A 23,108-nucleotide genomic window follows, 5' to 3' on the forward strand; every position below is an offset into this window, starting at 1 on the left:
ATGTTACGAACTAAAGAACTAGTAATCTAGAGCCCTATTGGAGCTGGATTAGTTTTATATAGGGACGTGCTGTAATTTGAGTGATTAGAGATCTGTGGTTTAAATCCAGTATGAATCTGCTGTGTCTGTAGTTTTTACAGTCTGACAGTAAAAATTCTGGAGTGAATTACCTTCTATAATCAGCTGAACTCTGAGCTCCTCGGTAACAGCAGTCAAGAATCAAAATCTAAGTGATGTAAAAGCAACACCAAGTAGTAGAAAACAGACGAGACTGAAGTCGTTTCTTGTTCGAATTTCCCGTTCCACCTTAAATGGTGCAGCAGTTACATTCTCAATTTTCAAAACTTGAGATGCCAGAAAGTAAAAAATTAGAAAATTCAAACCAGAAGTTGTTAAATAAGAAGTCGACTTCAGCACTGCAGAGAACGGCCCCTCCTTTTTTCTTCTTTTATGACCAGAAGACGAGGCTAACAGCTCAAACGGAGCTCAATTTGATCCACATCCTTAATCTTTTAACTCTGGTGGTTCCAAAACGCACTTCATCATATTCTTCATAACTTTCATATTTCATAAGCCTCATTCTAAAGGTGGGGGTCGTATGAGGCTGTAACTGTCTTCTTTCCAGTCAAATAGATGGGTGATGTAATTTTAAACCCCTATAATAAAAGAAGCTGAACTCACAATTTTTTTTTTTTCTACTGAAAGTCGACCCATTTTTGCACAAATCTGAGCTATAAACTGGATCTCAGATGGCGTCTCTTCAGTGATCTGCTCTGTAAAAATTATTTTTTATGAACAAATACAAAGAGCGTCTAAGATTTTTGACTTTCAGCAGTAAATTGTAAGCATATAGCAATATGTGTATGATCATAAAATACATGTTCTGTTAATCTGATGGGAACTTTTACAAGAAAATTTACATTCATTTCCTGCAGTTACCGAATAATTTGGCTTATGATTTGGGCATTCAAATGCAGATGAAAAACTGAATATACCCACGAGCATAAGAGGTTAATCTTTACGTTATTGATAAGGCTGATGAGGTGATCACCAAACAGAGAAGGAAAGGTGAAAGTTAGTTTAATAAGTTTAATTAGCTCAAAATGCATAATAACCCTGAGAGTGCAGACCCCCCCAGGCACATTGAGGTCGGCAGGGTGGACACATTTTGGTTATGCAGTGGATTAAAGGGACTAAGGTGTGACGGTACATGTATTCGTACGGTTACGGTTCGGTGTGTGCAGTCGTACAGAGAACACACAGTATGTGCGAAGACTGGTGAACGTAATGTGGAACCAAACTGCACAAGTGTGATCTCCACCTAGAAATCTTGATCTGTAAGCCATTGGCAGGTTAGCAGCGGCGGTCCCCGGGGAGCCTTCCTCTGCAGCTAGTGCCAAATGAGAGAGGATTTAAAAAACACAAGCTGAAATTAAATGAATGAAATGAGACGTATCCCTCTCCTCAGCCAGCGGTGCTTCTGCACGTGAAGAGATTCGGCACAAAGCCTTTTCTGGTTTCTGCTACAAAATCATAACTGAAGTTGAACTAGAATAGAATAGAATAGAACAGAAAACCTTTAGCCAACTGTGTTTTGCACACAGAGGAATTAGACCTCCGTATTTAACCCATCTGTGCAGTGAAACACCCACATACATGCACACTAGGGGGCAGTGAGCACACTTGCCCGGAGCGGTGGGCAGCCCTATCCGCAGCGCCCGGGGAGCAGTTGGGGGTTAGGTGCGTTGCTCAAGGGCACTTCAGTCACGTACTGTTGGCTTAGGTGATCGAACCAGCGGCCTTCCGGTCACAAGGCTGGTTCCCTAACCTCCAGCCCACGACTGCCCCTAAAACTGTCCTGGCAGCGGTGGGACACCACCACTGTACTATCACCGTACAGATTAGTTAATGTTAGTGACTTTCCCCATTGAGTGAGAATGACCCACTACAGGCTGCAGCAGCTACCTCAGGGGGGCTACACAACACTTGGTGGAACAAACAGTATCTTGCGTCACTGTTAGCTCAAAATAAAGGAAAAGAAATCTGGTATTATAAATTTGGGTGATTTTGTGTGAACTGAACTCAACATGACTTTAATGTACCATTACACCTCTAATAAGGATGGCAATCATCTAGTAGACAAAACACATAATTGGCCATAAGTGTTTCACCAAACTTCCTTGGGCAGCAGGCAACACTTCAAATACGCAAATCAGTGTTCTTCACTTTAGCGTCACAAATTAACAAAAACCCAGACATTTCCTCCCACTTTTTTTATTCACCGCCCCCACAACCCTCCCCCAAATAAAGTGAGGTAGGAATCAAACTCGAAAAAATTCGAGGTCTGAACCAAATTGTGGATTTGGAGAATCGTTACAGTCCAAATGGTCTCCATAGGTTCTACTACACGTCTGGAAAGGGAGGGGCAAGGGAGGGGGATTCAGCTGGGTGCAATCTGTAATCTCACAACTAGATGCCACTAAATCTTACACACAGCCTCAACTGGTCTAAGAAATCAGAGGGTGTGGTTTGCATGACCACTTGAACAATCAGATATCGGACAATGATCGTATTATTGGTGTGTATGTAAACAAACTCGATGTAATCAAAAAACTGAAGGGCATCAAGAATCATTTTATAGTCACATCTTAGCAACCTGAACCAAAATCTAACCAAACTGTGCGTCCACCTCTATTTTAAAGGAATTTCTGCTTTGATGGACATGCGTTCACACACACACACATACGCACGCAACCGGTGCCATGGTGTCAGGGACAGGTTACGAGGGGGCAGGAGGGGTAAAGTGGGTCAATGTCACCACATTGAAAGACAGACATGACAAAAGGGAAAAGGGAAAAAGGAAAAGAGATGAACGTTAATGGTCATCTGAATCACTCTCTTCCCGTCATTGCCGACCTCCCATCATCAGTTCAAACCAACTACACGAGCGCTCTGTCATTCACTGTATTTTACTCAAACATTTACTGATTTCACTGCTCACCTTCATCTCATTACTATGGAAACCACACTTTCATACCTACACCATTTCATTCACAGTGGACTCTTTACTTTTATCTTCTGTGTAAAAATCAGAGACCACCATTTCATTTTCACTCCAAATGGACAATTTATAATAACACAAAACGCTCAAAACTAAATATATCAGCTGTTTGAATGTTCAGTGAGTCACTCTTTCCCTTTATTCCAGCTTCCACTCTTTTCAGGAGACTCACTTTCTGTTCCTCAAAGAATCTGCAGACACACCTCCAAAGATCAGTCTTAGAAGGTGGTTGATCATTTCTGAAGTAATCAAACACATTCAGTGGTGTTGAGGTCTGGACTCTGGGGTGGTCAGTCCATTGTTCAGCTTCTTTGTTTGATGTGTCCGTCTCCTTTTCTCAGTGAGGTTCTTCTTGACAGCTACACATCCTTTCAGACCCATAGCGCTGAGTCGTCTTCTCATGGTGGAAAGATGGACAGAAATACCTGTAGATGTTTTCAGATCTGAAGCAATTTGATTTTCTCCTCTCTCTCAAAGATGAGAGCTTCAAGTGCTGTTTATCTGATGGGGGCAGTTTTGGGGTCTGCCAGGTCTTCCAGGTGGTTGTTAGGAGACACATTTTCTCTGCAGCTTTTAATCATTTCTCCAACTTCTTTTGTCAACTTCCTCCTTCCTTATGCAAGTGGATTATATCTAGTCTCAGAAAAATCCTCTGAAAAATGAAGAACTTGTACTTAATGGCCGTTTTGACTGGAAAGTAAATAAACAAAGGGTGGGCTCTGACTTTTGCACAGTACTACATATATCATACGTGTTTGAGGAAATGGCTTCTCTGTTCTGCTAAAGTGCTCTCTGTGTGTGTGTGTGTGTTGAATAAAGCTCATTGTTCGTTCTGGATCTTTAGCCACTATTGTTTCGGCTCTTGTTGCAATGCACCGCCAAGATCCCATCCACCACCATTTACAGCTCTAAACCAAATACAGTACCCCATCCACCACCATTTCCAACTTTACTCCAAATACAGCACCACGTCCACCACAATTTCCAGCTCTACTCCAAATACAGTACCCCATCCACCACCATTTCTAGCTCTAAACCATATTCAGTACCCTGTCCACCACCATTTCCAGCTCTACTCTAAATACAATACCCCATCCACCACAATTTCCAGCTCTACAACCAATATTCAGTACCCTGTCCACCACCATTTCCAGCTCTACTCTAAATACAATACCCCATCCACCACCATTTCCAGCTCTACTCAAAATACAGCACCCTATCCACCACAACTTCCAGCTCTACTCCAAATACAGTACCCCATCCACCACCATTTAGAGCTCTAAACCAAATTCAGTACCCCATCCACCACCATTTCCAGCTCTAAACCAAGTATAGTACCCAATCTACCACTATTTCCAGCTCTACTCTAAATACAGCACACCATCCACCACCATTTACAGCTCTATAGCTCTAAACCAAGTACAGTACCCCATCCACCACCATTTCCAGCTCTACACCAAATACAGTACCCTATCCACCACCATTTACAGCTCTAAACCAAATACAGTACCCCATCCACCACCATTTCCAGCTCTAAACCAAATACAGTACCCCATCCACCACCATTTCCAGCTCTAAACCAAAGACAGTACCCCATCCACCACCATTTCCAGCTCTAAACCAAATACAGTACCCCATTCACCATTTCCAGCTCTAAACCAAATACAGTACCCCATCCACCACCATTTCCAACTCTACTCCAAATACAGTACCCCATCCACCATAATTCCAGCTCTACTCCAAATACAGCACCCCATCCACCACCATTTACAGCTCTACACCAAATACAGTACCCCATCCACCACCATTTACAGCTCGACTCCAAATATAATACACCATCCACCATTATTTCCAGCTTTACACCAAACACAGTACCCCATCCACCACCATTTCCAGCTCTACACCAAATACAGTACCCCATCCACCACCATTTCCAACTCTACTCCAAATACAGTACCCCATCCACCATAATTCCAGCTCTACTCCAAATACAGTACCCCATCCACCACCATTTCCAGCTCTAAACCAAATACAGTACCCCATTCACCACCATTTCCAGCTCTACTCCAAATACAGTACCCCATCCACCACCATTTCCAGCTCTAAACCAAATACAGTACCCCATTCACCACCATTTACAGCTTTACACCAAATGCAGTACACCATCCACCACCATTTACAGCTCTACACCAAATACAGTACCCCATCCACCACCATTTCCAGCTCTAAACCAAATACAGTACCCCATCCACCACCATTTACAGATCTCACCCAAATACAGTACCCCATCCACCACCATTTCCAGCTCTAAACCAAATACAGTACCCCATCCACCACCATTTACAGCTCTACACCAAATACAGTACCCCATCCACCACCATTTCCAGCTCTAAACCAAATACAGTACCCCATCCACCACCATTTCCAGCTCTAAACCAAATACAGTACCCCATTCACCACCATTTCCAGCTCTAAACCAAATACAGCACCCCATCCACCACCATTTCCAGCTCTAAGCCAAATACAGTACCCCATCCACCACCATTTCCAGCTCTAAACCAAATACAGTACCCCATCCACCACCATTTCCAGCTCTAAGCCAAATACAGTACCCCATCCACCACCATTTACAGCTCTACACCAAATACAGTACCCCATCCACCACCATTTCCAGCTCTAAACCAAATACAGTACCCCATCCACCACCATTTCCAGCTCTACTCCAAATACAGTACCCCATCCACCATAATTCCAGCTCTACTCCAAATACAGTACCCCATCCACCACCATTTCCAGCTCTAAACCAAATACAGTACCCCATCCACCATTATTTCCAGCTTTACACCAAATACAGTACCCCATCCACCACCATTTACAGCTCGACTCCAAATAATACCCCATCCACCACCATTTCCAGCTTTACACCAAATACAGTACCCCATCCACCATAATTCCAGCTCTACTCCAAATACAGCACCCCATCCACCACCATTTACAGCTCTAAACCAAATACAGTACCCCATCCACCATTATTTCCAGCTTTACACCAAATACAGTACCCCATCCACCACCATTTCCAGCTTTACTCCAAATACAGTACCCCATTCACCATTTCCAGCTTTACACCAAATACAGTACACCATCCACCACCATTTCCAGCTCTAAACCAAATACAGCACCCCATCCACCACCATTTCCAGCTCTACACCAAATACAGTACCCCATCCACCACCATTTACAGCTCGACTCCAAATATAATACACCATCCACCATTATTTCCAGCTTTACACCAAACACAGTACCCCATCCACCACCATTTCTAGCTTTACTCCAAATACAGAACACCATCCCCCACCATTTCCAGCTCTAAACCAAATACAGTACCCCATCTCCACCATTTCCAGCTCTAAGCCAAATACAGTACCCCATCCACCACCATTTCCAGCTCTAAGCCAAATACAGTACCCTGTCCACCACCATTTCCAGCTTTACTCCAAATACAGTACACCATCCACCACCATTTCCAGCTCTAAACCAAATACAGTACCCCATCCACCACCATTTCCAGCTCTACACCAAATTCATTACCCCATTCACCACCATTTACAGCTCTACACCAAATACAGTACCCCATCCACCACCATTTCCAGCTCTAAACCAAATACAGTACCCCATCCACCACCATTTCCAGCTCTAAACCAAATACAGTACCCCATCCACCACCATTTACAGCTCTAAACCAAATACAGTACCCCATTCACCACCATTTCCAGCTCTAAACCAAATACAGTACCCCATCCACCATTTCCAGCTTTACTCCAAATACAGTACCACGTCCACCACCATTTCCAGCTCTAAACCAAATACAGTACCCCATCCACCACCATTTCCAGCTCTAAACCAAATACAGTACCCCATCCACCACCATTAACAGCTCTAAACCTAATTCAATACTCTACACACTCAGGTAAGCGTCCTGATTCCTCAATGAATGAGAACAGTGTGGACGCTTCACCCTAATAATTAGTAAATCTAATCAGTGATCATGGGAATTTGTATGAAGCTCATGCCATAAACAAACAAATCACTTTCAAACCACAAATATTTTTACTTCTAATACGTCCGCTTGTATGAAATGTTTACTACAAAACAACACTGGACAACTAATTAGAGACCACACAAGTACATCTTCACTTCAACCAGCATCAATGCCCATCTTACTTTGTACACTCTCTTAAAAATAAAGGTCCGTATGTGGTTTTTGGCCAGGCTGACTGTTTTCTGAACGAACCTTTAATAAGTACAAACCGTTTATATTAGGTGGAGGTTCTTCAATCTTCAAAAAAGTTCTTCCATTGCATTCACACAAATGGTTCACTAAAAGGTTCTTCAGGGAACCAAAGTAGTTGACTTTACAGCATCACACAAATAAGTAGAAACAGCGCTGCCACTAAACTTAGACTAACCTTAAACTTTGGCCACCAGCGTTTAAATGAAGAGCCATTTTAAAGCCTTTATTTTATGTACTTGAAGAAAACTTACAAAAAACTGTAGACGTTTCAAAATATTTTGCTGATTTTTACATATTCCTGCCTTATTCAGTGGTTAAGATGTAAACAGAGTGGTTTAATGTGAAACGGAACCAGGGGTTGCATGACTACAACACAAATATAGACATTTTATTTACTATCCAAAACCACCAGTGAACCTACACGAGTCTTCTGAGTTTATATGGAATGTTGATGATGGAAAATAGTGATAAATCTGAAATAATCAGTTTTCTTTAGGGACTATTTTGCCTTGAATGTATCCCTCCACCATGAACGGATTTTAAGGCCAAAATCTTCTCAAAATTATAAACAGTGTCTCAGACATCAAGCAGTGAATTCATAACCATTTCATGTAGTAACTTTCTGTGAGGGAGCTTTTAGAGGTGGACGTCTGGTTCCTATCACCACCACTGTGAACAATTCTGACTCTGTAAGTTTCTCTGGAACTGAGCATTTCACACCAAACCACAATACATGATTTATATAACCATTTTTTATACCCTGAATATATTACAGTTCTCTTTAATGAAATTCACATTTTATAAATATTCCACAGTGAAAGTCTGATAATATAATCTATTATTCAAATTAAGGCTCCATCTGTAACCAGGAACCTGTTCTTTTCATCTGCATATTAAACTGGTGCTTTAACCCTCTCCCTTAGATTTCCACAGTTAATATTACGCAAGTGTATAAAAATATAATAACATTCACATTTGTGTTACATTCTGTACGGACAGTTTTGATTAAGACTTTTCCCATCAATAACCGACAAAAATAAGGCAAAAATGGTAAAGCATGGTTTGTTCCGTGAAACAAAACTGTACATACATCTTTATCAAATTCAAAAAGTTATAAAATATGTCTTCTTTTACTTAAACACAAATGTGATGCACATTGAAAGTTTAAAATCTGAACTTTTCACACAATTTCTCAGCTTGTTTCAATGAGCTACAAGCCAGAAATGATTGAATAAGACATAAAATAGGCAGTTCAAGATGATAAAACCATGAGGTTCCTCCTAGGTTCCTCATGGTATTGATACCCTGAACTTTGCACACAATTTCTCAGCTTGTTTCAATGAGCGATGAGTCAGAAATGATTAAATAAGACATAAAAAAGGCAGTTCAAGGTGTTAAAACCATGAGGAACCCAGGAGGAACCTCAAAAACCCAGGCTTGTCAAATCCACACCTACTTTCCAGCCTTCAGCCTAATGCTAACAGCTCACGTTCACCACCAGCTGAACAGTTAAACACCAGAATCTAATACCAATCACCATAAATTCCACCTCCTTGAGGAACATCTCACCAGGCTTTAGAACGAGACCAAACTCACCATAACCACAGTGTGGCTGTGGCGAAGAACTCTTGCAGTTCCCGCGCTGTCGCCGTGGTACAGAAGTGACACGGTAACCGCACCGTCGCCGTGGAGATGAGGTTTCCATCTCGATCGTTAAAAATCCAACATTTCCACATTCAAACTTCTACAAACATCTACTAGAACTTTCTCAGATCCAACCAGGGTCCATCAGTGGTCATTATAACCCTTCACACAGACACATATAAAGTCCAGAAGTCCAGGAGAATCGGTCACAGATCCCCAGCGGCTCTCAGTTAGAGGGCTAAAGTTGCCTTTTTGCTAATAACTGGGTGTGGGAGCAGAACAGCAGAAGCAGCCTTATCCTGGAGGAACAGGGGGGCCAAAGCTCACCCTTCCTGCCCCCACCCGTCCAGCTCGGCCCCTCAGAGTAAATGACCCACTTCACACTGACCCCTCCCCCAGGAAGCACATACCACTGCGGCCACAAGAAAGACACAGAGAGACAGACATACAGACTCAGAGACAGACAGATAATAAATAAAAAATGTTTTAGTCACACTGGCTACTGAGCTAATCCGAATACAAATCAACTGTGAGACACTCAAAGCTTTAATCCTACTGTAAATGTTTCTACTCATTTCTACATTAATAGACTGTGATCAAGCCAGCATGATACCTTAAAATTGTTCTGCAATTAAATTAAACATCTTATTGTATGGCTTCTGTAATATTACGGCAAAAATGCTGTAATAATACATCAAAACATACAGTATCATCAGCTTTACTGTAGAACGAGGCCGCAAAAGTTCTTTTCTGAGGCAGTAAATGATCATCGTCTCCACTAATACTTAATTCAGTGTTTGCATTATTTAAATGTTAGTAAGCATTAGCCTAGCTGGCTAACACTAGCTATCCCACAGCTTGCTAGCGAACCTAGCACAGCCTTTTCCAACTTAAAACAATGCACACGTTCAATTATGTTGATGTTCTTTTAATTTTGTCACATCAGTCATTACAGAGTAGAATTTCACTTATGCATTTGTTTTTGTTTGTAAGCATCTGATTAGCATTGCTCTGCTAATGCTAATTGCAGCTAGCTCTGGGATTTAGTGTCTATGGGATTTGTAGTGCAATGGTAGTGCCAAGCTAACAGTGGTGTACATTCAGCTTCCCCATATTGAGTTTAACACTATACTTTTGGAGTTTTTAAGACATGCAGGTTGGATTTTCTTTACAGTTTTTTAGGGAATCATTTAGTAAACTCTTCAACTTGAAGCCTTTTGGGCGTGTTTGTCAGTTTTTCTTTGCAGATTAAACGTATCAGGAAACCAGCTGGAGTGATTAATATTTATAAACGCAAATAATATTTATAAATGCAACTAAGTCCATTCGTCTCCATATTATCGATGTTCATCTTAAATCTCTCTCTTTGCCGTTTCGTGAGCTACTAGCTAGGCGAGACTGTTGTCAGTGTTGCTATGGTGACAGCAGTCAGCGCTGATCTTCAGGGATAAAGGGTGAATTAGCAGTTCTACATTAACTCCAGAGTTTAAGACCATTTATTGTTAAACTGTGTTGAACGATCAGCAGAGCTTTATTTGACTGCAAAGGAGGATTATTTTATTTTTAATTCTGCTGTGGAGCCAAAACAGGACAGTAAAAGAGCTGAACAGTGGCGACCCCTGGCTTAAATAATTGCAAAGTGAGAGTTAGTCCAGTTTACTGTCAAACGAGCGGCATCGGACTGCAATGAGTTAATGAGTAAACAGGAGAAATAAGTGGAAGGGAAAGCCAGTCTCTTGGGGTTGGCCATTAGCCGTTAACCTAACATGGAGACTAGCCGTCTCTCCATGTGCACCCTCAGCTAAAACCGATACAGCTGTAATATTTACCAAATTCCAGCAGCGTCTAATGCCTTGCTGCCTTTTCATCTACGCAAAAAAAAGATGGCTCTTCAAGGGTTCTTTAGCAAAAAAACGGTTCTATATAGTACCATGAAGACTCAAAAAACCTTTTGCATGATTAAAAGGTTCTTTGCATTGTGAAAGGGTTCTTTATATTAATGGAGAGTGTGTTGAATATAGAACCAAAAAGGGTTCTTCTATTGCAACAAGCTTGACATCTCAAAAATAGCAGAACGCTTTTTAGAGCTACACAGAACCATATACAACACATCCTTCATCAATTTGAAGAACCATTTCACTATGCAAAGAACAGTGTAAGCATGAAATGGTTCTAATAAAATGGTTCTAATAATAATGGTTCCAAATAGAACCACTGTCTTCACTGAAGAGAGTAGGGTAGCTAAAAGCTGCATAACTGTGCTGTAGATGGTTCTTTATAGAATCTTTTTTTTAAAAAAAAAAGTTTCTATATGGCACCAAAGAGGGTTCTTCTATAGTTACAAGCTTGAAATATCAAAAATAGCAGAATATTTTTGGTGGTATATAGAACCACATGCATTACATCCTCTTTCAATCTGAAGAGGTTCTATACAGAACTCTAAATAGAACCACTGCCTTTACAGAAGAACTCTTGAAGAACCATTTTTTTTAAGAGAGTGTTTGACATCACAACAGAAGAACCCTTTTTGGTGCTGTGTTAAGACATGCTGTTAAGACATGCAGGTTGGATTTTCTTTACAGTTTTTTAGGGAATCATTTAATAAACTCAACTTCAACTTGAAGCCTTTCGGGCGTGTTTGTCAGTTTTTCTTTGCAGATTAAACGTATCAGGAAACCAGCTGGAGTGATTAATATTTATAAACGCAAATAATATTTATAAATGCAACTAAGTCCATTCGTCTCCATATTATCGATGTTCATCTTAAATCTCTCTCTTTGCCGTTTCGTGAGCTACTAGCTAGGCGAGACTGTTGTCAGTGTTGCTATGGTGACTAGTAGTCAGCGCTGATCTTCAGGGATAAAGGGTGAATTAGCAGTTCTACATTAACTCCAGCTTTTAAGACCATTTATTGTTCAACTGTGTTGAACGATCAGCAGAGCTTTATTTGACTGCAAAGGAGGATTATTTTATTTTTAATTCTGCTGTGGAGTAAAAGAGCTGAACAGTGGCGACCCCTGGCTTAAATAATTGCAAAGTGAGAGTTAGTCCAGTTTACTGTCAAACGAGCGGCATCGGACTGCAATGAGTTAATGAGTAAACAGGAGAAATGAGTGGAAGGGAAAGCCAGTCTCTTGGGGTCGGCCATTAGCCGTTAACCTAGCATGGAGACTAGCCGTCTCTCCATGTGCACCCTTAGCTAAAACCGATACAGCTGTAATATTTACCAAATTCCAGCAGCGTCTAATGCCTTGCTGCCTTTTCATCTACCCAAAAAAAGATGGCTCTTCAAGGGTTCTTTAGCAAAAAAATGGTTCTATATAGTACCATGAAGACTCAAAAAACCTTTTGCATAATTAAAAGGTTCTTTGCATTGTGAAAGGGTTCTTTACATTAATGGAGAGTGTGTTGAATATAGCACCAAAAAGGGTTCTTCTATTGCAACAAGCTTGACATCTCAAAAATAGCAGAACGCTTTTTAGAGCTACACAGAACCATACACAACACATCCTTCATCAATTTGAAGAACCATTTCACTATGCAAAGAACAGTGTAAGCATGAAATGGTTCTAATAAAATGGTTCTAATAATAATGGTTCCAAATAGAACCGCTGTCTTTACTGAAGAGAGTAGGGTAGCTAAAAGCTGCATAACTGTGCTGTAGACGGTTCTTTATAGAATAGCAGAATATTTTTGGTGGTATATAGAACCACATACATTACATCCTCTTTCAATCTGAAGAGGTTCTATACAGAACTCTAAATAGAACCACTGCCTTTACAGAAGAACTCTTGAAGAACCATTTTTTTTAAGAGAGTGTTTGACATCACAACAGAAGAACCCTTTTTGGTGCTGTGTAACACTCTTTTCAGAAAGGTTGTCTGTAGAACCATCTACAACATATTCTACATCAATCTGAAGAGCCCTTTCAGGACGCAAAGACCCCTCTAATAATGCGAAGGGTTCTGTGAGTGTTCACGGTTCTATATCCCTTTAAGAGTGTAGCGTATCTCCATGACGAGACACCGAGAGATCCTGTTAAAGACTGATGTCAGGGGTGCGATGCTCTGTTTTCCAAATCTGTTGGGATTTTTAAAGTTTCTCGTTTTTATTTTTTTCCTGCCACGTTTTACATCATTCACACTATGTTTTCCTTGCCAGCTTATGATTCACATCAGCAGCATTTTCTCCACTATATTCTGTGAGCAGATGAGACAAAACAGCCTGCAAAAGCAGCTGTTTACTGCAGCACAGTGTGAAATGTTGAATAACAATAACTGAACAGTAACCCCTGAATAATGTCCAGGTCAAAAACCTGTGACATGTATAATGCATCAGGTATCGTGAATCTGTGAGTGACGTAGTTTTCACCGGACTTCACCAGAACAATGACCGTCTTGTGGACTGAGACAGAAAAGCACTTCGTATATATATTAAGGCAACGAAAGACTTGATACACGATGATATACGAATAATCAAGTAACATCAAAACAGTTTTTGCTCTGCAATGCACTATTGACCCTTACTGGTTAGCTTCATTAGCTACATTAGCTGCTTAGCACCAGTGCTAAAACTAAAGCAGCAAACTTGAGACACCAAACACATCATTAACTAAAACTGAGGGGACAGCGAGCTGGGTCAGACCTCCACTGTATGTGGTCAGCGGGGTTGGAGCTGAACATCAACATCGTTCAAATAATTCCTGACCCTTTATCGCAGCTGATGAGCGATACAGTACGGTCAATCAGATCTGGCCACTTTCCTCTCTGCGGGACATCAGCTAACAGCAGCGCTGGGATTAATAACATTGCCTTTGGCTGACGGTCAAAAAAAGCTGTAATGACTTTATTGAGAGGAAAGAGGCGCAAATCATTAACCTGATGCTATTCAGAGCAGTCAGGCATCAGAATTAGCATTCAGGCACGTCGACTAACGAGTGTGTGGGCGGCTTACAGGGGTTAGTAACAGCTCAGCCTGGACATGTGTGTGTGTGTGTGTGTGTGTGTGTGTGTGTGTGTGTGTGTGTGTGTATATATGTATAGAGAGAGAGAGAGAGAGAGAGAGAGAGAGAGAAAGAGAGAAAAACACACACATACATAATATATACATATATAAATATTAATATTTGTTTTTCTGCATACTTTGTTACCCTGTTCTTCAGTGGTCAGGACCCCCATGGACCCTCACAGAGCAGGTACTATTTGGGTGGTGGATCATTCGCAGCACTGCAGTAACACTGACGTGGTGGTGGTGTGTTAGTGTGTGTTGTGCTGGTCTGAGTGGATCAGACACAGCAGTGCTGCTGGAATTTTTAAACACCTCAGTGTCACTGCTGGACTGAGAATAGTCCACCAACCAAAAATATCCAGCCAACAGCGTCCTGTGGGCAGTGTCGTGTGACCACTGATGAAGTACTAGAGGATGACCAACACAAACTGTGCAGCAGCACTACAAGGTGGACCGACAAGACAGGAGTGTCTAATAGAGTGGACAGTGCGTCCTGACCGTCCTGACCGGTTAAAGACCGTGAAAGGGGCTCTGTTTATGCAGAAAGTGAAAGGAAAAATGAATGACGAGGATGATTCACAAAACTGATGCATCGGTCAGTTCCAGCTAAGGGCAGGACCGGCGTTATAATCACACTTATCTCTGCTGCTGTGAGTAAAACCCTTTAAAACTGACTGGAACCATTTCCACTGAATAAACTGTGTCTGTCTGCCCATTAGAGTCCCTGAGGACACTTCAGTAGAAGCTCAACAATGCCAACGGAGCAGCTCTTCTGTAGTAACATACACTGATCGAAGGTTTGGGGTCATTCTGCCTTCTTTTTTTAAATTTCTATACTTTCTTATGGTCACCTTTCAATTAAAGGGCTATAATAATAAACAGTACATTTATTAGTTACATTATTATTTAGATTTTTATTATTATTTATTAGCCGACAGCAGTTTAGCCCAGTTTATCCAGCCCACAGCAGTTTAGCCCAGTTTATCCAGCCCACAGCAGTTTAGCCTAGTTTATCCAGCCCACAGCAGTTTAGCCTAGTTTATCCAGCCCACAGCAGTTTCGCCCAGTTCATTCAGCCTACAGTAGTTTAGCCCAGTTTATTCAGCCCTAAACAAATTTATCCCAGTTAATATATCCCACAGATGTTTAGCCCAGCTAATTTAGCCCACACTAGTTTACGCCAGTTTATTTAGCCGACGGCAGTTTAACCCAACATATTCATCCTACAGCTGTTTAGCCCAGTTTATGCAGCCTACAGAAGTTTAGCCCAGTTTATTTAGCCCACAGCAGTTTAGTCCAGTTTATCCAGCCCACGGTAGTTTCGCTCAGTTTATTCAGCCCACAGCTGTTTAGCCCAGTTTATGCAGCCTACAGAAGTTAAGCCCCGTTTATTTAGCCCACGGCAGTTTACCCCAGCTAATTTAGCCCACACTAGTTTAAGCCAGTTTATTTAGCCGACAGCAGTTTAGCCCGACATATTCATCCTACAGCAGTTTAGCCCAGTTTATTCAGCCCACAGATGTTTAGCCCAGCAGTTTAGCTGACAGCAGTTTAGCCCAGTTTATTCAGCCTAAAGCAGTTTATCCCTGTTTATCCAGCCTACAGTAGTTTAGCCCAGTTTATCCAGCCTACAGCAGTTTAGCCTAGTTTATCCAGCCTACAGCAGTTTAGCCCAGTTTATTCAGCGTACGGCAGTTTAGCCCAGTTTATTTAGCCCACAGCGGTCTGGCCCAGTTAATTTAGCCAACAGGGTTTAGCCCAGTTTATCCAGTCTATAGCAGTTTAGCCCAGTTTATTCAGCCCACAGCAGTTTAGCCCAGTTTATTTAACACCCAGCTGTCTAGCCAAGTTAATTCAGCCTACAGAAGTTTAATACCTGTTTATTTAGCCTACAGCATTTTAGCCCAGTTTATTTAGCCCACACCAGATTAGCCCAGTTTATTCAGCCTACAGCAGTTTAGCCCAGGTTATTTAGCCCACACCAGATTAGCCCAGTTTATTCAGCGTACAGCATTTTAGCCCAGTTTATTCAGCCCAGATGTTTAGCCCCACCCATTCAGCCTACAGCAGTTCAGCCCAGTTTATTCAGTAAACAGCAGTTCAGCCCAGTATATTCAGTCTACAGCAGTTTAGCCCAGTTTATTTAGCCTACAGCAGTTTAGCCCCACCCACCAAACTTCAGACACCAAATATGTCCCTAACGCTCATTCTGTTGAATTTCATCAGTGATTATATAATTACATAAATAATGCTGTTATTATAGCAGTGAGTTGAGTCGTATCTTTTGATCTGTCTGAACAGATCAGTGGCACAACAGGCAGACGATAAATAAACAGAGACAGAGACAGAGAGAGAGAGTGAGAGAGAGAGAGAGAGAGAGAGAGAGACAAATAAAATAAAAAGAGAGAAACACAGAGAAATAAAATGGAAAGCAAAAAAATGAGGGAGAGGAAGAGAGAGAATCGGAGATATGGGGCATTTCCTGTTTCTGTCTGTATGTCTGATCCCGACTGGATCAAAGTTCAGTCCCCGTTTAGTCACTTCCTGTTTCCCCGAGCATGTGAGGAGGATTGTGGGTAATCCCCCAGGGGTCAGAGCAAGCGAGGGAAGAGGAAAGGAGTGGAGCGGACGAGCGGGACGGCGCAGGAAACGAAACAGATCAGACAAATGAGCGCAGGGGGCGTGGCCTCTTATGCGCATCACTTCAGCAACTACAATCAGATTCAACAGTCCGAACATCACTGATCGCTGATTAGAGAGAGAGAGAGAGAGAGAGAGAGAGAGAGAGAGAGAGAGAGAGAGAGAGAGAGAGAGAGAGAGAGAGACTGAGGTGTTTAAAAACTACCACATCAGTGTCACTGCTGAGAATGACCCACCACCCAAATAATACCTGCTTTGTGGGGGTCCTGTGGGGGGTCCTGACCACTGAAGAACAGGGTAAAAGGGGGCTAACAAAGTATCAGAGAAACAGATGGACTACAGTCTGTAACTGTAGAACTACAAAGTGCACCTATATAGTAAGTGGAGCTGATAAGATGGACAATGAGCGTAGAAACAAGGAGGTGGTCAGAATGTTACGCCTGATCAGTGTAAATTTTAGGGAACAATGTTTTGTAACCCAGATCTGGAGACTTAAAATCAAATTCCATACTCTTCCATACTGCGTCGGAACGCTGGTGTTAGCCTAACTGAGCTAATCAGATAGCCGTGCAAACTTTTAATGCAAAACACAGTCAGAGTCAGAAGACGCGGCTAAACGCTGCTTTAGAAGCGTGAAGTTCCGAAATATTACGTGTTCTAAAGCTCTGGCTTAGGAACAGCTGTGATGCTCTTTCTTGGGGTATGAAAAGGGAAACAAATCGGGTCTCGAAAACAGAGCCTGAGTTACAAGAACAGCTGTTACTTAAATGCCAGAACACCCCCTCCTGGCCCCCACCCCGGCAGCTGTTTCTGAAATAGAGGCTGTGATTGTGTTTCATTTTCAGCATCAACTAACAAGTTCAAACAGGTTCACTTGAAAGAACCTGACACAGCTGAGATACACAAACGCACGGTTCCTCGAGTGTTCTTTAGTTAAGGGAATGAGCAAGAACCATAGACAGCACATTCTCCATCAATCTGAAGAACCATTTTACCATGCAAAGAACCAATTAAGCATGCAAAATGGTTCTGTATAGGACTCATGGTTCTAAATGGAACCAAGGGTTCTTTGCACGGTGAAATGGTTCTTCTGATTGATGGAGAACGTGCTGTGTTTGGTTCTATACAGCACCAAAAAGGGTTCCGTTATTGCTACGATGTCAAGCTTGCAAACAGTAGGAGGACCCTTTCTGTTGCTATATAGAACCATATGCATGTTCTCCATCAATCTGAAGAATCATTTCTCCACGCAAAGAACCATTTAAGCATGCAAATGGATCTATATAGAACCATTCTCTTTACCAAAAGAACTCCTAACAAAAAGGGTCCTATATAGAACCTTCTACAGCACTTTCTCCATGAATCTGAAGAACGCTTTCAAAGAACCACTGGTTCCATTTAGAACCATGAGTTCTACACAGAACCATTTGCATGCTTAAAGGGTTCTTTGCATGGTGAAGTGGTTCTTCGGACTGATGGACAATGTGCTGTCTATGGTTACTATGTCAAGCTTGTAAACAACAGAGGAACCCTTTTTTTGCTACACAGAACCAACACTTTCTCCATCAATCTGAAGAACCATTTTACCATGCAAAGAACCATTTAAGCATGCAAATGGATCAATATAGAACCATTCTCTTTATTAAAGAACCCTTGCAAACCTTCTCTCCTATCAAAAAGGGTTCTATATAGGACCTTCTACTGCACACTCTCCATGAATCTGAAGAACGCTTTCATGATGCAAAGAACCATCGGTTCCATTTAGAATCATGAGTTTGATATAGAACAATTTGCCTGCTTAAAGTGTTGTTAGCATGGAAACGGATCTTCAGATGGATGGAGAATGTGCTGTAGAAGGTTCTATATAGAACCCTTTTTGAACAGGGGTCTATGTAGCGCCAGAAAGGGTTCCACTATTGTTATAAGCCAAAGAACCCTTTTTTGGTACTATATAGAACTCTTTTTGTTAGGAGTGTGCACTCTTAAAGAAGTTTTGTAAGGGTTCTTTAGTAAAGAGAATGGTTCTATATAGATCCATTTGCATGCTTAAATGGTTCTTCAGATTGATGGAGAATGTGCTGTCTGGGTTCCATTACTGTTACTATGTCAAGCTTGTGAACGGTGGGAGGACGCTTTTTGTTGCTATATAGAACCATATACATGTTCTCCATCAATCTGAAGAACAATTTCACCATGTGAAGAACCATTCAAGCACGCAAATGGATCTATGTAGAGCCATTCCCTTTACTAACCCTTGCAAAACCATCTTTAAGGGGCACACTCATAGCCAAACAGGGTTCTATATAGTACCAAGAAAGGTTCTTTGGCTTATAACAATAGTGGAACCCTTTTTGGTGCTGTATAGAAACCTTTTCAAAATGGTTCTATATAGAACCATCGACATCCCATTCTCCATCAATCTGATGAACGCGTTAATGACGCGAGGAAACATTTAAATCATACAAACGGTTCTTTGAGTGCTCATGGTTCCATATAGAACCATTTTCTTCACCAAAGAACCCTTGAAGAACCGTGGACTGTAAGTCTGGGTCAGTGCTGTAGAGGGGAAATATGCTTTGAGCGGCTGCGCCTGAAAGAACCATCGTTTTTGAGAGTGGACATTGGAGTACACGGGAAAACTCTGCTGTAATTTTATTTATTTCACACCAACCAAAAATATCCAGCCAACAGCGTCCTCTGACCACTGATGAAGGACTAGAGGATGACCAACACAAACTGTGCAGCAGCAGATGAGCTATCGTCTCTGACTTTACATCTACAAGGTGGACCGACAAGGTAGGCGTGTCTAATAGAGTGGACAGTGAGTGGACACAGTGTTTAAAAACTCCAGCAGCACTGCTGTGTCTGATCCACTCAGACCAGCACAACACACACTAACACACCACCACCATGTCAGTGTTACTGCAGTGCTGAGAATGACCCACCACCCAAATAGTACCTGCTCTGTGAGGGTCCATGGGGGTCCTGACCACTGAAGAACAGGGTAAAAGGGGGCTAACAAAGTATCAGAGAAACAGATGGACTACAGTCTGTAACTGTAGAACTACAGAGTGCACCAATATAGTAAGTGGAGCTGATAAAATGGACAATGAGCCTGATCGGTGTACGTGTCCTTTTCTCCACCCAGTGGCCACTAACAGTGTTTACGTTCACTTTCTCACACTGGAGGCAGCTTTAGCTTTATGAGACGGTGAGACGCCTTTTAAACGATGTGAGTTTGGCTGTAAGATCAGTACAGATGTGTTTGGGGTTTAGAGAGTAACGTAGATGTGAAGTAATGAGAACTGAGAGACTCATTTTCCCTGGAAGTGAAAAGTAAAGTGACCCCATTACAGTCTGAGAGACGCAGTAATGGAATCTGTAAAGGAGTATGTTTGAGTAACTGTCCCACCACTGGTCAGTGACGGGTCAGCTTCTTATTTTGGAGCATAACTATAGTTTTGTGTTCTTGGAGCCGATCGTGTGTCCAGCTAAAACTCTAGGCTAATTTTGGACAATGTGAGCTGGTTATCTTCCCTGTGGGGTGTGTTTGTATATCACTGCACTCAAACTGGTCTGATTAAAAATGCAGACACTGATACAGCCTTTATAACAGTAACACTGACCCTACAGAGGGCGCTGTGGGGTTTGGGGGGTGTCCTATACAACTGTGCCCCCCTCACTTTTAAAATGGCTGGCGTTATTTGCCAAAAGTTGCAGACGAGAGCAAAGCCTGCCTCGTCATTTTCAATCCTTAGGATGAGATTTTACTCCTTTTTTCAATTCTGAAGTCAAGATTCAGTTTTTGATGCTGAAATTAAAAATCAGTTGGTTGTTTTTTTATCCTGAGGTCATTCTTGATATTGGATTTAATGTTTTTCAAATCTGAGGTCAAGATTTCATAGCATTTTAAAATTCTGAAGTCACAAATCGATCACATTTCTAATTCAAGATACAAACACTTAATTTCAATCCTCTGGTCCAGATTTCACTCCCTTTTTAAATTCTGAAGTCAAGATTTAGTTTTTGATGCTGAAATAACAATTAATTGGTTGTTTTTTTATCCTGAGGTCAAGTATTATTCAATTCTAAGGTCAAGATTCAATTTTCATTTCCTACGTCAAGATTTCATTTTTTTTTTTTAATTTCTGTTGATCAGATTTTTGATTCAGAAAATACAAACATTTTCAATTATTAGGTCAAGATTTCAGTTCTGTTTTAACTGAAAAGGCTCAAATGTTTTTTTTTATTCTGAGGTCAAAATTAAATGTTTTTTTTTAAACTTAGCTCAAGATTTTAATTCTGTTTTAATTCGGACGACAAGATTCAAATAGTTTTTTATTCTGAGGTCAGAATTCAATTTACATTTTTTTCAATCTTTAGGTCAAGATTTCAGCTCTGTTTCAATTCAAAAGACAAGGTTAAAATAGTTTTTATTCTAAGGTTAAAATTAAATTCAATTTTATTCAATCCTTAGGTCAAGATTTGAAAGATTTTATTCCTTTTTCAGTTCAGAAGTCGAGATTTGTTTTTTTTACAATAATAATAAGTTTTATTCATACAGCACTTTTCATGCTGGTGGCAGCTCAAAGTGCTTTACAGACAGATGATAAAACAACAGTAATACAAGAAATTATAAGTATTAATTTAGAATCATATAAGAAAAAGACACAGATGAGATTATAAGATAAAAACCATGAGACAGAGTTTTAATTAAACGCTGAGTTAAAGAGAAACGTTTTCAGATGTTTACTAAAAGTGAGCTCTGAGCTTGACTGTCCAGTAAAAGGCGAACTGACCTCCACAGTTTAGAAGCAGAATAACTGAACTGAACGTTTTCTGTGTTTTACTGAAGGTGTTTGAAGGTCAGTATCTGCAGATCTAAAATCATAAACAGACAGATACTCTGTGATGTAAGCAGTGCTTTAAGGTCATTTAGAGGCTTTAAAAACTAGCAGCAGAGCTTTAAACTCTATCCTGAACGAAACAGGCAGCCAGTGCAGCTCTTTTAAAGTGGGAGTGATCTGATCTCTGTGTTATTTTGGTCAAGAATCTAATTTTTTTTTTTATTCTGAGGTTGAAATTTGATTAAAACTCAATTTCAAATGTTTGTTTATTCAGTATTTTGTGTGTTAAATGTGTTGGTTATCAGTTACATGGTCATTTTTCCACACAGCAGCAGTTTTAATGTGGCTTTTCGCTCGGCTGCTTTTTTTATTCTGTCTCTGATTCCGACTCTGCTGGGAAGACGCTGCGCTGGGTATTTCTACACTCTCCTGTGGTGTGAGATTCTGCTGGGATTTGACATGTTTTTTATCTGATAGGCTGCACAGAACTCAAAAACCTCGCTGGGTCTCCATGGGGACCGCCAGGCTGTGTCAGATTGACTTCTGGGTAAAACAGGATGACCTGTCATTACGTTCAGAGAAAGTGTGAAAGCCGGAGAGGCAGATGGAGGAGCGAGACGCTGGGAGACTTTTTTTTTCTCCCAAGTTTCTGGCTGGTTTAACTTTTTTCACAACTGACAGCAAAATTTAAACAAATAAATTAATAAAAAATTCCCCACATAAATTCACCTTCAACCTACAACCACCGCCAGCAAACTAGGCTTTAACAACAATATCTACAGACCCAGATTTCTCAGCAAAGCTGAAATATTTGTATGTATTATGAGGTATTTGTGAGAGAATCTCAGTACTAAAAATGATTTTATCAGTTAATATTATTGATATTACCAGCAACAGCTTTAACTTGGAACAGCTGCTATGTCAGTACACTAGGTGGCGCTGTATGCCTTTTACTCTCTATCCATGGAGGGGAAAGCAGGAGAGTTAGCAGTGTTAGCCAGCGTAAGCTATGTTCAGTTAGCAAAGTTAGCCATCGTTAGCCATTTTCAGTTAGCAGAGTTAGATAATGGCAGCTGTTTTTAGTTAGCAGTCAGTGTTCGCTATTTTATTTATCTAAAAATAGCTTTTTTCAGAAACTGCAATCTCAAACTACCAACATTATATAATTCCAGAGTTAGATAATACTGACTAGTTTTAATCAGCAGAGTTAGATAATACTGACTAGTTTTAATCAGCAGAGTTAGATAATACTGACTAAGTTTAGTCAGCAGAGTTAGATAATACTGACTAGTTTCAGTCCGCAGAGTTAGATAATACTGACTAGGTTTAGTCAGCAGAGTTAGATAATACTGACTAGTCTTAATCCACAGAGTTAGATAATACTGACTAGTTTTAGTCAGCAGAGTTAGATAATACTGACTAAGTTTAGTCAGCAGAGTTAGATAATACTGACTAAGTTTAGTCAGCAGAGTTAGATAATACTGACTAGGTTTAGTCAGCAGAGTTAGATAATACTGACTAAGTTTAGTCAGCAGAGTTAGATAATACTGACTAGTTTTAGTCAGCAGAGTTAGATAATACTGACTAGTTTTAGTCCGCAGAGTTAGATAATACTGAC

At 40.9% G+C, this 23,108-nt stretch overlaps 1 protein-coding gene across 1 annotated transcript in view; it reads right to left on the minus strand.

Moving 5' to 3' along the window:
• Positions 1-23,108, minus strand: part of stard8 (StAR-related lipid transfer (START) domain containing 8) — a 118,039-nt gene that overhangs the window by 71,351 nt on the left and 23,580 nt on the right.

This window comes from Colossoma macropomum, unplaced genomic scaffold (assembly GCF_904425465.1).
Source record: "Colossoma macropomum unplaced genomic scaffold, Colossoma_macropomum, whole genome shotgun sequence".
NCBI classification, from domain to species: domain Eukaryota; kingdom Metazoa; phylum Chordata; class Actinopteri; order Characiformes; family Serrasalmidae; genus Colossoma; species Colossoma macropomum.